The sequence below is a fragment of the Alosa alosa genome, chromosome 16 (assembly GCF_017589495.1).
Source record: "Alosa alosa isolate M-15738 ecotype Scorff River chromosome 16, AALO_Geno_1.1, whole genome shotgun sequence".
Classification (NCBI taxonomy): Eukaryota; Metazoa; Chordata; class Actinopteri; order Clupeiformes; family Clupeidae; genus Alosa; species Alosa alosa.
The window spans coordinates 14,785,386-14,799,097 of NC_063204.1; positions in this window are offsets into that span (position 1 = coordinate 14,785,386).

The following is a 13,712-nucleotide window of genomic DNA, read 5'->3' on the forward strand; positions in this document are numbered from 1 at the left end:
TGAGGAAATATCTAACCTTTAAGGACACCAATTTTCTTAGTGAATGAATAATGTATCATAAATAAATAAATGTTCTTCCTTAAAATACAGGGGTCATAAGTATTCCCACCCCTATGTTAAATTCCCATAGAGACAGGCAGATTTTTATTTTTAAAGGCCAGTTATTTCATGGATCCAGAATACTGTGCATCCTGATAAAGTTACCTTGGCCTTTGGAATTAAAATAGCCCCACATCATCACATACCCTTCACCATACCTAGAGATTGGCATGGGTGTTATTTCAGTTAGCCTATTAGCTGGTTTGATTTGCATTGAGCTCAATGAGCATCAAACCAGCTAATAGGACACCCATGTCAATCTCTAGGTATGGTGAAGGGTATGTGATGATGTGGGGCTATTTTAATTCCAAAGGCCAAGGTAACTTTATCAGGATGCACAGTATTCTGGATCCATGAAATAACTGGCCTTTAAAAATAAAAATCTGCCTGTCTTCACTTAAGGCATTAAGATCAATTTCCAAAAGATGATTTTATATTCCTCTTTTCAGTCAACTTTAGCATGGGTGCCAATACTTTTGGCCATCACTGTATCTTCTCATTCAGGCAAAGCACTGCTACTTGGGTGGAGTGATATGCACACAGCACCTGAATAGCTTGGGTGTTACTTTGCACAACACATCCCATGTAGCGTTGCCTGAATGAGAATATAGTTCCATGAATATAGTCGGTCCGTCCGTCCATCCGTCCCCCGGCCCAACAGCCACCACCTTAACTAACAAATTAACTAGCAAATTCATGTGGGAAACATCACATTATAACCAGCTGGTTAACATCAGAGGCTGGGCACAGAAGGTATTACCAAAACCGCCCCTCCCTTCACCAATCCAGCTGTGCCCACCCCTTCACCCAACCCCCTCCTCAACTCTCACTCAAAATACTGTTGCTAGGCAACGGAGACATGAAAAGGCTCAGTTGCTCCAGACAGTTAAAGGCAGATAGATGAGATCTCATGCTCACTCCCTCACACACAAAAACCTACCAACTAGCTGCTAATGAGAGACTAAGCATGAGTCGACACTGAACTCTAAAACTCCATATGGAAGAGCCTAAATTATGGCACTACATAATGTTTTAGGGCACAAAATGTGACCGATTGAAGGACAGATCCCTCAAGAGTATCAATGAGCAAGGGAGAAATCAGCAGTGTCAGAGCCAATTATTTGTGCTGAGTAACCCTACAGTCACACTAGCTACAAGAGACAGTGACAAAGTGACAGGCAGCCATTCATTTTCAATGGGAGTGGGTGCTTCACAGCGACAGATACAAGTGGCCATTATGACGCCAGCTAAGCAGGGCCAAAATAGACAAGAAGTCTATTTTATGCAAATGCTGAGTGTTGAGCTAACTCATAGATGGCAGTATTTCATAGTTGAGCCCTTATATTTTGTAAAAGTTAGCAAGAAATAAGCACTATTAAATCTGAAAACTCTGGTTTTGTAGCCAAGAATTCCATCTGAGTTGATGAACGATCCATCTGCCAGCCACTAACTTTGTGCTGTTAGCAAGCAACTAACCTGCGAAGCCCAGCCTTGTTTACAAGTCTGTAATGCCAACTCAGCTGCAGGTTGCAGAGTTGTCGCTGCCTCCTGTAGCTAATGTGACTGTAGGGTAAGGAAGGTCTCCATGTACAAAGTCACTCCCAGAAGAGGAGACCGATACCAAGGGACATTGGTAGAGCTGACAACAGGTGGTGAGACAATCGAAGAGCATCCCTTTTGGTGATTTGCTGATTCTTCAGCCAGACAAGACTCCACATAGCCTGCTCTAGAAGCATAATCACATAGCCAAAGAGACCAAATCTAGCTCTAGTAGTTCAAGGTCTATAAGTAACCTAAGTGGTTGTCTTGTCATAAATGTTGTCCCTCAAGTCTGCATGTCTGTCTGTCAGTCTATTACCTGCATAATGTTACAGAATAGAAATGAAATAGATAAATCAACAATATCATTCTGACCCAGGAATGAACAGAGGTGGATTAAAAGAGGAAGATAGATAGCATAGCAATCATAGTAGTTTTTCCATCGAAAACAGTCATCAAGCTTTAACTTGGGTCATGTGCATCACTGAGCCAATCACATCAGTTATCCGACATAACAGATGTTACCAAACATTCTCCAAACCTTAGCTTACCATGTACTACTCTCAATTACTTAAACTAACTCCAAACTCTTATTGTTTAATGTAATTGTGCTCCCAAACAAAAGTTTGAACTCGTTAGCATTCATAAATAGACCAGAGGTTGTTTTAACTCCAGTCTCTTGTTTTTATCAGCTGGTAACCTATTATCAGAACAGCCAAAGTTATTTGTTAAATCAGTGCATCAGTAAGATTATAGAAACTGCTATTACAAAGAGCAAATCATATACAGTCACTATGTAGGTATAGTCAAAGATCCTTGAACAAGATGGAGCAACGCATTTCATTTCTATGGAAGCAGAAGGGGAACAGTTCCAGTCTGCAGAGGGAGTGTCACCTTGCGTCACAAAATGTCTCTTTTTCTCTTTACACGCAATAGGAGCAGATAAACATAATTGTGTGTAAAGTATTACTGTCTATAATCATGAATGATACTAATGAATCACCATTTGGAAGGTATGGAATGAACAATTAGTCTGTGAACCGAGCTAGCTAGCTAACGCTACCTTAAAAAGCTATACAAGTGGTTGGCAGTAGCTATGGCAATATAGCTAGCCTATGCGCTAAATAGTGGCTAACAGTTAAGGGACTGCTTAAAATTAAAATACTGTTGTAAGTTCACTAGAGTTCGAGTCCACTTTCACTAATGTCAGTAATGTTATTTAACTAGTTGTAATTTCAAATACAGTAAAAATCTGGGCAGTAACTGGCAACTTCATGGACTGATATAAAGTTATTTTTTTCTAAATCCGAACACTAATAAATTGCACTATTAGGCTGGAAATGATCACAAACATTTGCGGTTTATGATAAACTGTACCAAAAAAACCTCAGCAAATCCAGAAAGACATAATCATTCATTGATTAGTCATTGCAAGCGCCTCTGATTGATTAATCACCACTATGTGGATACTGTTTTTAGAATTGATTTAGATTAAGTGTTAGTTATAATTTGTATTTTAGTATATTCTTTATCTTCTACTGTCCTTATTGCTTAGTTGTGTTTTTATATTATATACTTTAATTACTTTTTCTGCTGTTAAAGAATGTGTATGTGTTGTCTGTATGCTGCTGAGACCTTGAATTTCCCCTGGGGATCAATAAAGTATCTATCTATCTATCTATCTAATGATACATTTATTGGAGAAATTCCATCCACTTATGTCTCAAATTGACATTAGTGCAGCATGGGCCTACTCTGGTCTGCATAAAGGGGGGATCTCCATTGGCAGAGTGTCAGAGACCCAATTTGCATGCGAAAATCTGACCTTGTCACAAATTTGCGGCAACTGTTTGCCAGAAGTCGGAAATTTCTGTAAGGGTTTGCGCAGTCATGTGCCTGAAACCTTATCAGGGTTCATATAATAATGCATGATTTTTGGGCTCATCTGGTCATAACTGATAGGCCTATAGAAGATGGGCTCCTGGCCTCTAGCATATGCCAATTTATCATGGTCTCAACTGAGAAGAGAGCCCCTTCTGGAGATAATTACTCGCACCTGCTCTCTCAAGTGCTTATTTTTTCAGATCCCCTTCTCTCCTGTGGTTAACCCAACAGGGATAACTGGCTGAGGTCATCAGGAAAATCATGCAAATGTTATCTGAATTTTATCAACATCTCACAGAATGAACATTAACATAACAACCATTTACTGACTCATTCTATATGCCAAGTTTTAGCTAGTACACAAACTACCCTGGGCTGAATGGACGTCTAGCTGGTGGGAACATTTAAGGGAAAAGGGTAAGAACCCTCGGCTTTGAGAATGAGTGAGTAAGTGGGCTGGGAAGGCAGAGTCTGCTCAAACATGCAAATGAATCAAGATATTATTCATCTACTCCCCATGTAGAAGAGAGATGAGTTGAGAAAATGGTCATATAGTATGTCTTCTCATTTAAGACATATGTCCCTTTAATGAAGAATATGGGGACTGTTGCATTTTGGTGGGAATCCCATTTCAAGGGATGTGATTAGGGATGTGTTTAGGGGGAAATACAGCAATATGGTGATGGACACCACTGTGCCAGGAATAAAAGCAAAGAAACAAAACCTTGGGTTTTGGAAAGGTGCTATATTATTATAGAGGTATACAGAACACAAAAGATTCAGAGATAAAAGAAACCCACAACATTAAACAGAGAATGAAAGAGCACTGTTAAGAGAGGACCACTTGGCAGAGATGGCTGTTGGCTTTTAGTTCCAGGGGCTTCAGATGAAAGGTCAGGGATATTTGTGTTTCTGAACAATGCACTCTTTCAGCACCTGATGTCAGCCCTCTCCATTTCTGAGCAATGCTCAGCAATGACTCACAGGGGCTCTAAAGATGCCAGTTATCAAACATGGTTTCAAAAAACACCTTATAGCCTATGGCCACCATATTATTCCTAATCTCAATCCCATTTTAAACATGGATGTCTTCATGCCTCAGAGACTGTCTAACAAACAAGCTTTAAATGCGACATGGATATGGAGTTTCTATGTTCATTCATGTGTGACGTTTTGTAGTCCATAAAGCTGCATGGATTGGCAAATTGTCCAGGGCTGTGTATTGAGTTAAAGCTCTGTTTTGTGTTTTTACTTTATTTTATTATTATTTTAATATGATACACTACTTGGACAAGGCATTCTATGGGGTCTTCTTATCTGGCAGATAGAGAATATATGTGAAAAAACGCCGGAATTACCCTTTAATATGCTTGACCTGAGTTCAAGTGGATCCTTTAATTTATTGCTCTTCTATCAATCTAATGTTTCCATGTGCCTGTATAGCACCAAACAAATGCAGAATGCTTGTTAGTGTTAATTTTGTCACCTATTTTTAATTTAGTCTTAGTCTTAGTCTTGTGACGAAATGTCCTTTTTAGTCTTTGTCATATTTAGTCATTAAAATATCATTTTTGTTAGTCAAGTTTTAGTTAGACTAAAAAGTCTCGTCATTTTAGTCTAGTTTTAGTCAAAAAGAAAACTAAAGGTATGTTAGTCTTAGTCAGTTTTAGTCAACACATTTTAGTCTTTTTTTTTTATAACAAATTATTTCTGATTACCATTTGAGTCATCTCACACATCTCAATTTTCCAACAATATTGTGTGTCCACAGGGCTACTTGTCTGTTTCTGATTTTTTGTCAGTCAGTATGTTTACATGCACAGGTAAGTCGAGCTACAGTTATAGCTCGGCTGGGATTTGACCATAGACAGTAAAAGATTTGACTGGACCACTGTCATATTCGTAGACCAGTGTTTCTCAAAGTGTGGTCCGGGGATCACTGGTGGTCCATAAGCTATCCCAAGTAGTCCGCGAGCAGATGTAGTAAAATATAATATAGATGAGTTGTTTGCAATATTGAACCAACTTGTATGTAAAAACAGTTCTGCAACACTATCTATGTAAGATATGCCAGTTTAAATCATACAGTATGAATCCACACAATAAGCAAAGTCCAAAGACAATAAGCAAGGTGGTTCAGTGAGTAGGCCTATTGTGTAGACTAATTACAGGCTACTGTTGAAGTAGGTCTAATCTTTTTTTTTTTTTAGCTAGGGTTAGTTTGTGGTCCTGAAACTGAAAAAGTTTGAGAAACACTGTCATAGGCCAAAGTATTAATGTTTTACTCCTCTAGATAGATGGCTATATGCTCAAACAACACATTCCCCAAACACTCTCCATCTTAGCCATAGCTAACTTGCTAGCTTAACTTTCCATATTAGCTTATTTGCTAGCAAACTTTGCATCATCAGTCTAACTAGTTAAATAGTTGACATTACATGATGAACATTTTCAGATGGTCATTCTGGGGATGTTAATTTGTATGAGAGAAGCTTCAACTTCTGGGTATGTGGCATAAAGCTTAGGTAGTTAGCTTTAACTCTGGCAGAAATCTCCAATGTTCTTGTTCCATGTAGTTTCGTGTTGCAGCCACAGGGTTGCAACAACAGCACATAGACTAGCCTACAGGAAAGCTTGCTACAGTATGAACTCATTATCAACGAAATATTTTGAAAACATAACGGCTAGATATTCTGTCTTCTCATTTTGTAGACGAAAAAGAAGAGAGATTTTATCTTAGTTTTATTTCATGCAAAACATTTTAGTCTCTGCCTTTTTTTTCGGCCAACAATAATGCATCTTAAGATAGTCTTAGTCAGTGTTTCAGGACATTACTGCCGCCTCATCATCGCCTCGCCTTAGTCATGAAAAAAAGGTCGCTTGATCTAACATATTTCCTCGCCTCGCCTGGACCTAAATTAACACTAATGCTTGTCTATTTGCCTCTCTTCATCTCCCTTCAGGATGCACTTAAAGAAAAAATAGGTGAGTATGGTGTGCCTGAGTTGGTAGAGGTGGTACATAAGTTGCACTGGGTTAGCAGGCCTGTCGATGAACTTGGTGGGGGTGGGGTCTGTGAACCAGTCTGGAATGAGGTTAAATATGGCTAGGGGGAGGTTGGGGAGTGAGGAGGAAGAGACGAGAGGAGCAGGAGAGGAGGGCAGTACTGAAACCGTTCACTATCCCCAGTCAGCAATTCCCCTGTCACACTTGCACACACATAAACAGAGAGAGGGTGGGGGGCTCCTTTTTATACAGAGATCCCGTTATAATGGTGTTACAAAAACCCTCATTATGCTGCCTTTGCCCCACCATCTTTGCTTTTAGATGGCATGCTGCCATCCTTGAACCAGATGTGTGACGATCGCTATTAAGTTATTCGCTATGTTGAACTACAATGATGCAATCAAGATCAATCGAGGAAAAAAGTGAGGAGCATCATTAAATCAATGTGATTTGTAGCTGGAAACTAGAAATGTTCAGAAATTAGTAGGGCTGTCAGTATTAACGCGTTAATCGCAACGCAATTAAAGTGTAACTCTGCCGAAAATTGATCCCAAGGTTTAACAAATAAGCCATGGAGACAGTATTTTTCGTTGATCAACCACTACAGAGCTTGCCCCGCTATAGCCCCAACTCACAGGGGATTAGCTAATGGCGATGAGCCAAACGCTTCCCAAATAGCATTTTTTTAACCAGTAATATTGTTCAAAACAGCACCAGCAACTTCGTCAGTAGCTTGCTCAGGGTTCCTAAACATAAAACGAAGCACCAACAACGTAGTTAGTGAACCCGGAGTTTATTACAGAAGACTGTTAAGAACACTTACCAACTTACCCCCTTCCAGCTACTCCAACCCTCGCAAGGATTCGTTGTATCGTCACGTTTGGTTAATCTATTATTGGTGCTGGGGTTGGAGGAGCTGGTAGGGGGACAGTTGTTCAACAGCAACACAACTGTGTGCATCTAGAAGACAAGATGGAAGACAAGTGTTTGGGGGGACTCGGATGATACTGGAAAGAATTCTACACACGTTTTTTGCAGCTCAGTAATTAAGATAATCAAACGGTAATTGTTATAGTCAAGATTTTTTTATCTTGGTTTAAACCGGTAACCGTTACATCCCTAACCCCAAAATATGTAAGGGATAATAACAACGGACGACACAGCGGTCAGTTAACAGAAAAATAATGCACGTTCGAGGTACGTTAATGCGGCCCCAATGAGCAGTGGAGTGACATTTCTCCTTCTCCACCTCTGCATTTTATATTTTTTCTCCAGTGTAAGTTGCTTGCTTGTTTACATGTCCTGACCCTTTGTATAGCAACCTTGAAATGTTTTATATTTTTTGTATATTTTACAATAATGCTCTTTATTGGGACAAGCTTCTTTATTGAAGTTGTCCATTGCTACTCAAAGTGAATTCTGCTTCTGTGACTTAACAAGAACACCCTTAATACTAGAAGAATCCGTTCAGGAGCAGCAGCAGCAGCAGCAGCACCTTGTGTGGATGTGATTTTGCCTTGAAAGCTGTTATACACATCTCCCAATATTGTAAAATGCTTTCTAACAGTAACTGTAACAGTCTCTTGTTCAGTCAATATTGAAATTAATCATCTCCATTTTGGTTCCTTGTTTAGTTTCCTTGTATGTCCTGGCAGTCTGATCCTTATAAATAGAATGGATCTTATGGCGAACAACTAGTTCCTTACAGCAACGGACTTCGATTTTGTAACACTTTTGTTGACTGCTGTACCATTGAGGACTGAGTTCTGTCCATCCTTGGTGGTAGGTAAAATTACTGCAATTACATGATGCTTATTAAATGCTGTCCCCAATTCACTTTTCACATTTTTTTCCAAAGGTAATATTATTGGCCACAACAGACCGATAAATATTGGTAATCGTTATCGGCCCTAAAATTCCATTTTGGTGCATCTCTACCAAGTAGGGTAGCTTATCATAGTCTATTGGTTTGACTGTTCAGAGAAGTGTAAAGGACAGAACAAAGACTGAACTATTTGGCCACAATTCCCAATGGAAGAAACCAGGCACTGAGCTGCACTGATTTTTGTCCTTCTTTATGCTTCTCTCATCTTCTCAAAGGAACTCTAGATCTCATTCATAGTGATCATTGGGTCCTTGGTTACCTGTCTGATCAAGGCCATTCGTCCCAGATTACTCAGTTAGGCTGAGCGGCCAGATCTAGGAAGACTGTTGTTCCAAACTTTTCCATTTGAGAATGATGTAGGCTACCGCGCTCTTGGACACTTCCAATGCTGCAGAAATGTTCTTATACCCTTCCCAAGATCTGTCTTCACACAACCTTGTCTCGCAGGTCTACAGACAATTCTCTCAACCTCGTGGCTTGGCTTTCACTCTGACATACAGTCAACTGTCAGACCTTATATAAAGAAATGTGTGCCTGTCCGAATAATGTCCAGTGAATTCATTTAGGCATAGGTGAACTCCAATCAAGTTGTAGAAGCATTCCAAGGACCACTGATAGAAGTAGGATGCACCAGAGTTCAATGGCAAGTGTCATAACAAAATGTGTGAATACTTATGTAAATAGAATATTTCAGTCTTTTATTTTTTATACATTTACAAAACAATTTGTCGGGTGTTGGAGTATTGTGTGTACATTGATGAGAAAAAGTAAATAATTGCTAAATAATATCAATAATCCATTGTAAGATGAGTGAAACATAACAAAATGTGGAAGAAGTGAAGCGCTGTGAATACTTTCCGTATGCACTGTATCGAGTAGGCATCATAAGTTCAATGTGCCTTCCCAAACTGTGCTTGTACTTAAGCATTTATCCAAAAGTCATTGTTATGTACTTTTGATATGCAACGCCTGTTTTCAGAGTTTATCATTGTTATGTTTCCGTACAATGTGGGCAACCCACATCTGACCCAATTCATCAGATCAGGTCTGGAGTGTACAGGAAACCAGGGACTTCCCTGCCTATTTAAGGATACATTTGTGCACACTGTCAGGACAGCTTTATTGCATGCCTCTTTTTCACTACCCTGGAGGAGAACGGGAGATGAGAATACATATCTTTGAGAGAAACATGGTGGCAGACAAAAGGACGCACACAAGCACATAACAAATGCATCCTCCTCAATATCCATAATTTTCACTATAGCTTCTTTGTTTTTGCTAACAGAGCTAACATTGTTCAGCTTCATTACTTTAACTGGGAGCTGTGCACAGGCAGGAGACACTAATGCACTCTAATGCCACACATTTTTTTCTTTTTGAGGGAAGACACTGCTGGTGTGCTTGGACTTCACAGTTAGTAAGCACAACACAGTTCTTCGTGACTTAAATAAACACCCTTTCCAGGACCGGTCATCTGACTGAGAAAGTTGAAGATAATCTTACTTGATTCAGTGGCTTATAGCAAAAACATAGGCACACAGCCCATGCCAAGTGAATAGACTGTTCTCTTACAGTGACTCACATGTTGTCTTGCTCACAGTGCCACATTTTAAATCAGCGGGATTCATAGACAGGGATTCTTTCTCTGCATATCAGAACAGACCCCTCAGATGGTGCTGATCTTCCTCAGTCTATCCACCCACAAAGACAGCTAAAGTAGTTCTCTAAAACAGAATCCAACCACACCACACACTAGGGACTGGTCTACTGCAGAAAGACTGATTAAAGCTACCAACAATAATGTTCTTCTGCAATCACATGACTCATTGAAACCTGGCTAACCCTGCTTCTGGCTTTTAGTCTTGAAATTGTATTAAGAGAAAAGCCACCTAGAGGTGACACAAGCACAAAAACAATATGAAAAGCCGTCAGCTAACCAAAATCTAGGGCTCTATTCATATCAATTAGAAGTGCAGAACTTTAGTGTCCTGACAAAACCACCAGTGTGCATCTTGCTGTTCATTGTGTTGTTATCAGACAAACATGCAAAAAGAAAATGCATGCAAACAGAAGATACGTCTTTCTTTTTCAGTCTTGGCATACACCTGAAAGCCTAGTAGTGTCTGACCTCAGAGCATATTTGAGACAAGAATGAGTGTGCTAACTACTTCAACAGATGTACCATACGTCCAACAAACTTGTTTGCAGACATGTTTGTTGTTTTCATTTGGCATACTTGCATGTCTGTCTGATACTTTGCAAATAAATCTATAACGATATCAATAATTACAAGAGAAAGGAAATACTACAAATTGTAGGCCTACACTTAAATGAAACTGCAGAAAGAAGTAATGAATTCACATTACAGTACATTACAGTAGGCCAACTATGCACAGATGCCAAGTGTGAAATGGTTAAAGGCCTGTCAAATCCTTGCAGTCCTCAACTCAGACCATCACTGACAAAAATTAGGACAAGTAATGAGTGAATGTCACAGTAGATCATTATAGCACAATAACACGTTAAGTAGCCTGATATGACTAAATATTATATTTGTAAGAATTCCAGTCGATGAACACCTTGCTTTAAGAGTATGAAAAGAGGTGTAACCTGATTGATCAACAATCGCTTGCCAAAATTATAGACTGTAGACCGTTAAATACACCTACAATTCTCTTTATGTGGATACACACTCCTAAAATCTGATCAATTTGTTAATCATAGCACAATCCTATTAATATCACCACATGAGACAAGAGCGGGCTTGAATACTTGTAATTACCTTGCTCTCAACCAACAGGGAACACTAACACAGATATGTTTAAATAAAGGAATGTGGAAAAAAAAGGAAAATAATTCAGTGGAAATGCATGGATTCAGTTGCTTCCAGTAGCAGCAACTGGAATCCATGCATTTCCACTGAATTATTTTTGGAATCTGATGATGATGACGGTGATTGAGGCATTTGACAAGAAGGATATTTTGGCTGTTCTCCTACAGGTTTCCATAAGTCATAAACAATTCCAGTCGATGAACACCTTGCTTTAAGAGTATGAAAAGAGGTGTAACCTGATTGATCAACAATCGCTTGCCAAAATTATAGACTGTAGACCGTTAAATACACCTACAATTCTCTTTATGTGGATACACACTCCCTAAAATCTGATCAATTTGTTAATCATAGCACAATCCTATTAATATCACCACATGAGACAAGAGCGGGCTTGAATACTTGTAATTACCTTGCTCTCAACCAACAGGGAACACTAACACAGACATGTTTAAATAAAGGAATGTGGAAAAAAAAGGAAAATAATTCAGTGGAAATGCATGGATTCCAGTTTCTTCCAGCAGCAACTGGAATCCATGCATTTCCACTGAATTATTTTTGGAATCTGATGATGATGACGGTGATTGAGGCATTTGACAAGAAGGATATTTTGGCTGTTCTCCTACAGGTTTCCATAAGTCATAAACAATTCCAGTCGATGAACACCTTGCTTTAAGAGTATGAAAAGAGGTGTAACCTGATTGATCAACAATCGCTTGCCAAAATTATAGACTGTAGACCGTTAAATACACCTACAATTCTCTTTATGTGGATACACACTCCTAAAATCTGATCAATTTGTTAATCATAGCACAATCCTATTAATATCACCACATGAGACAAGAGCGGGCTTGAATACTTGTAATTACCTTGCTCTCAACCAACAGGGAACACTAACACAGATATGTTTAAATAAAGGAATGTGGAAAAAAAAGGAAAATAATTCAGTGGAAATGCATGGATTCCAGTTTCTTCCAGCAGCAACTGGAATCCATGCATTTCCACTGAATTATTTTTGGAATCTGATGATGATGACGGTGATTGAGGCATTTGACAAGAAGGATATTTTGGCTGTTCTCCTACAGGTTTCCATAAGTCATAAACAATTCCAGTCGATGAACACCTTGCTTTAAGAGTATGAAAAGAGGTGTAACCTGATTGATCAACAATCGCTTGCCAAAATTATAGACTGTAGACCGTTAAATACACCTACAATTCTCTTTATGTGGATACACACTCCTAAAATCTGATCAATTTGTTAATCATAGCACAATCCTATTAATATCACCACATGAGACAAGAGCGGGCTTGAATACTTGTAATTACCTTGCTCTCAACCAACAGGGAACACTAACACAGATATGTTTAAATAAAGGAATGTGGAAAAAAAAGGAAAATAATTCAGTGGAAATGCATGGATTCCAGTTTCTTCCAGCAGCAACTGGAATCCATGCATTTCCACTGAATTATTTTTGGAATCTGATGATGATGACGGTGATTGAGGCATTTGACAAGAAGGATATTTTGGCTGTTCTCCTACAGGTTTCCATAAGTCATAAACAATTCCAGTCGATGAACACCTTGCTTTAAGAGTATGAAAAGAGGTGTAACCTGATTGATCAACAATCGCTTGCCAAAATTATAGACTGTAGACCGTTAAATACACCTACAATTCTCTTTATGTGGATACACACTCCTAAAATCTGATCAATTTGTTAATCATAGCACAATAAAATAATTCAGTGGAAATGCATGGATTCAGTTGCTTCCAGTAGCAGCAACTGGAATCCATGCATTTCCACTGAATTATTTTTGGAATCTGATGATGATGACGGTGATTGAGGCATTTGACAAGAAGGATATTTTTGGCTGTTCTCCCTACAGGTTTCCATAAGTCATAAACAATTCCAGTCGATGAACACCTTGCTTTAAGAGTATGAAAAAGAGGTGTAACCTGATTGATCAACAATCGTTTGCCAAAATTATAGACTGTAGACCGTTAAATACACCTACAATTCTCTTTATGTGGATACACACTCCCTAAAATCTGATCAATTTGTTAATCATAGCACAATCCTATTAATATCACCACATGAGACAAGAGCGGGCTTGAATACTTGTAATTACCTTGCTCTCAACCAACAGGGAACACTAACACAGATATGTTTAAATAAAGGAATGTGGAAAAAAAAGGAAAATAATTCAGTGGAAATGCATGGATTCCAGTCTCTTCCAGCTTCTTCCAGCAGCAACTGGAATCCAGGCATTTCCACTGAATTATTTTTGGAATCTGATCCCTTATCATACCTGTTCATTCTTACTCGTTGCTCGACTTATCGTGACTAAATTCAAGATGGCTGCAAACGCTAAACTTCGTGAAGATACTGTCTGTATAAATCGTCTTGTAAGTAAACTACCAGTGCTTACCAGTGCAAAGTTCTCAATGTCTCGTTTTAAATGTCAGGGCCC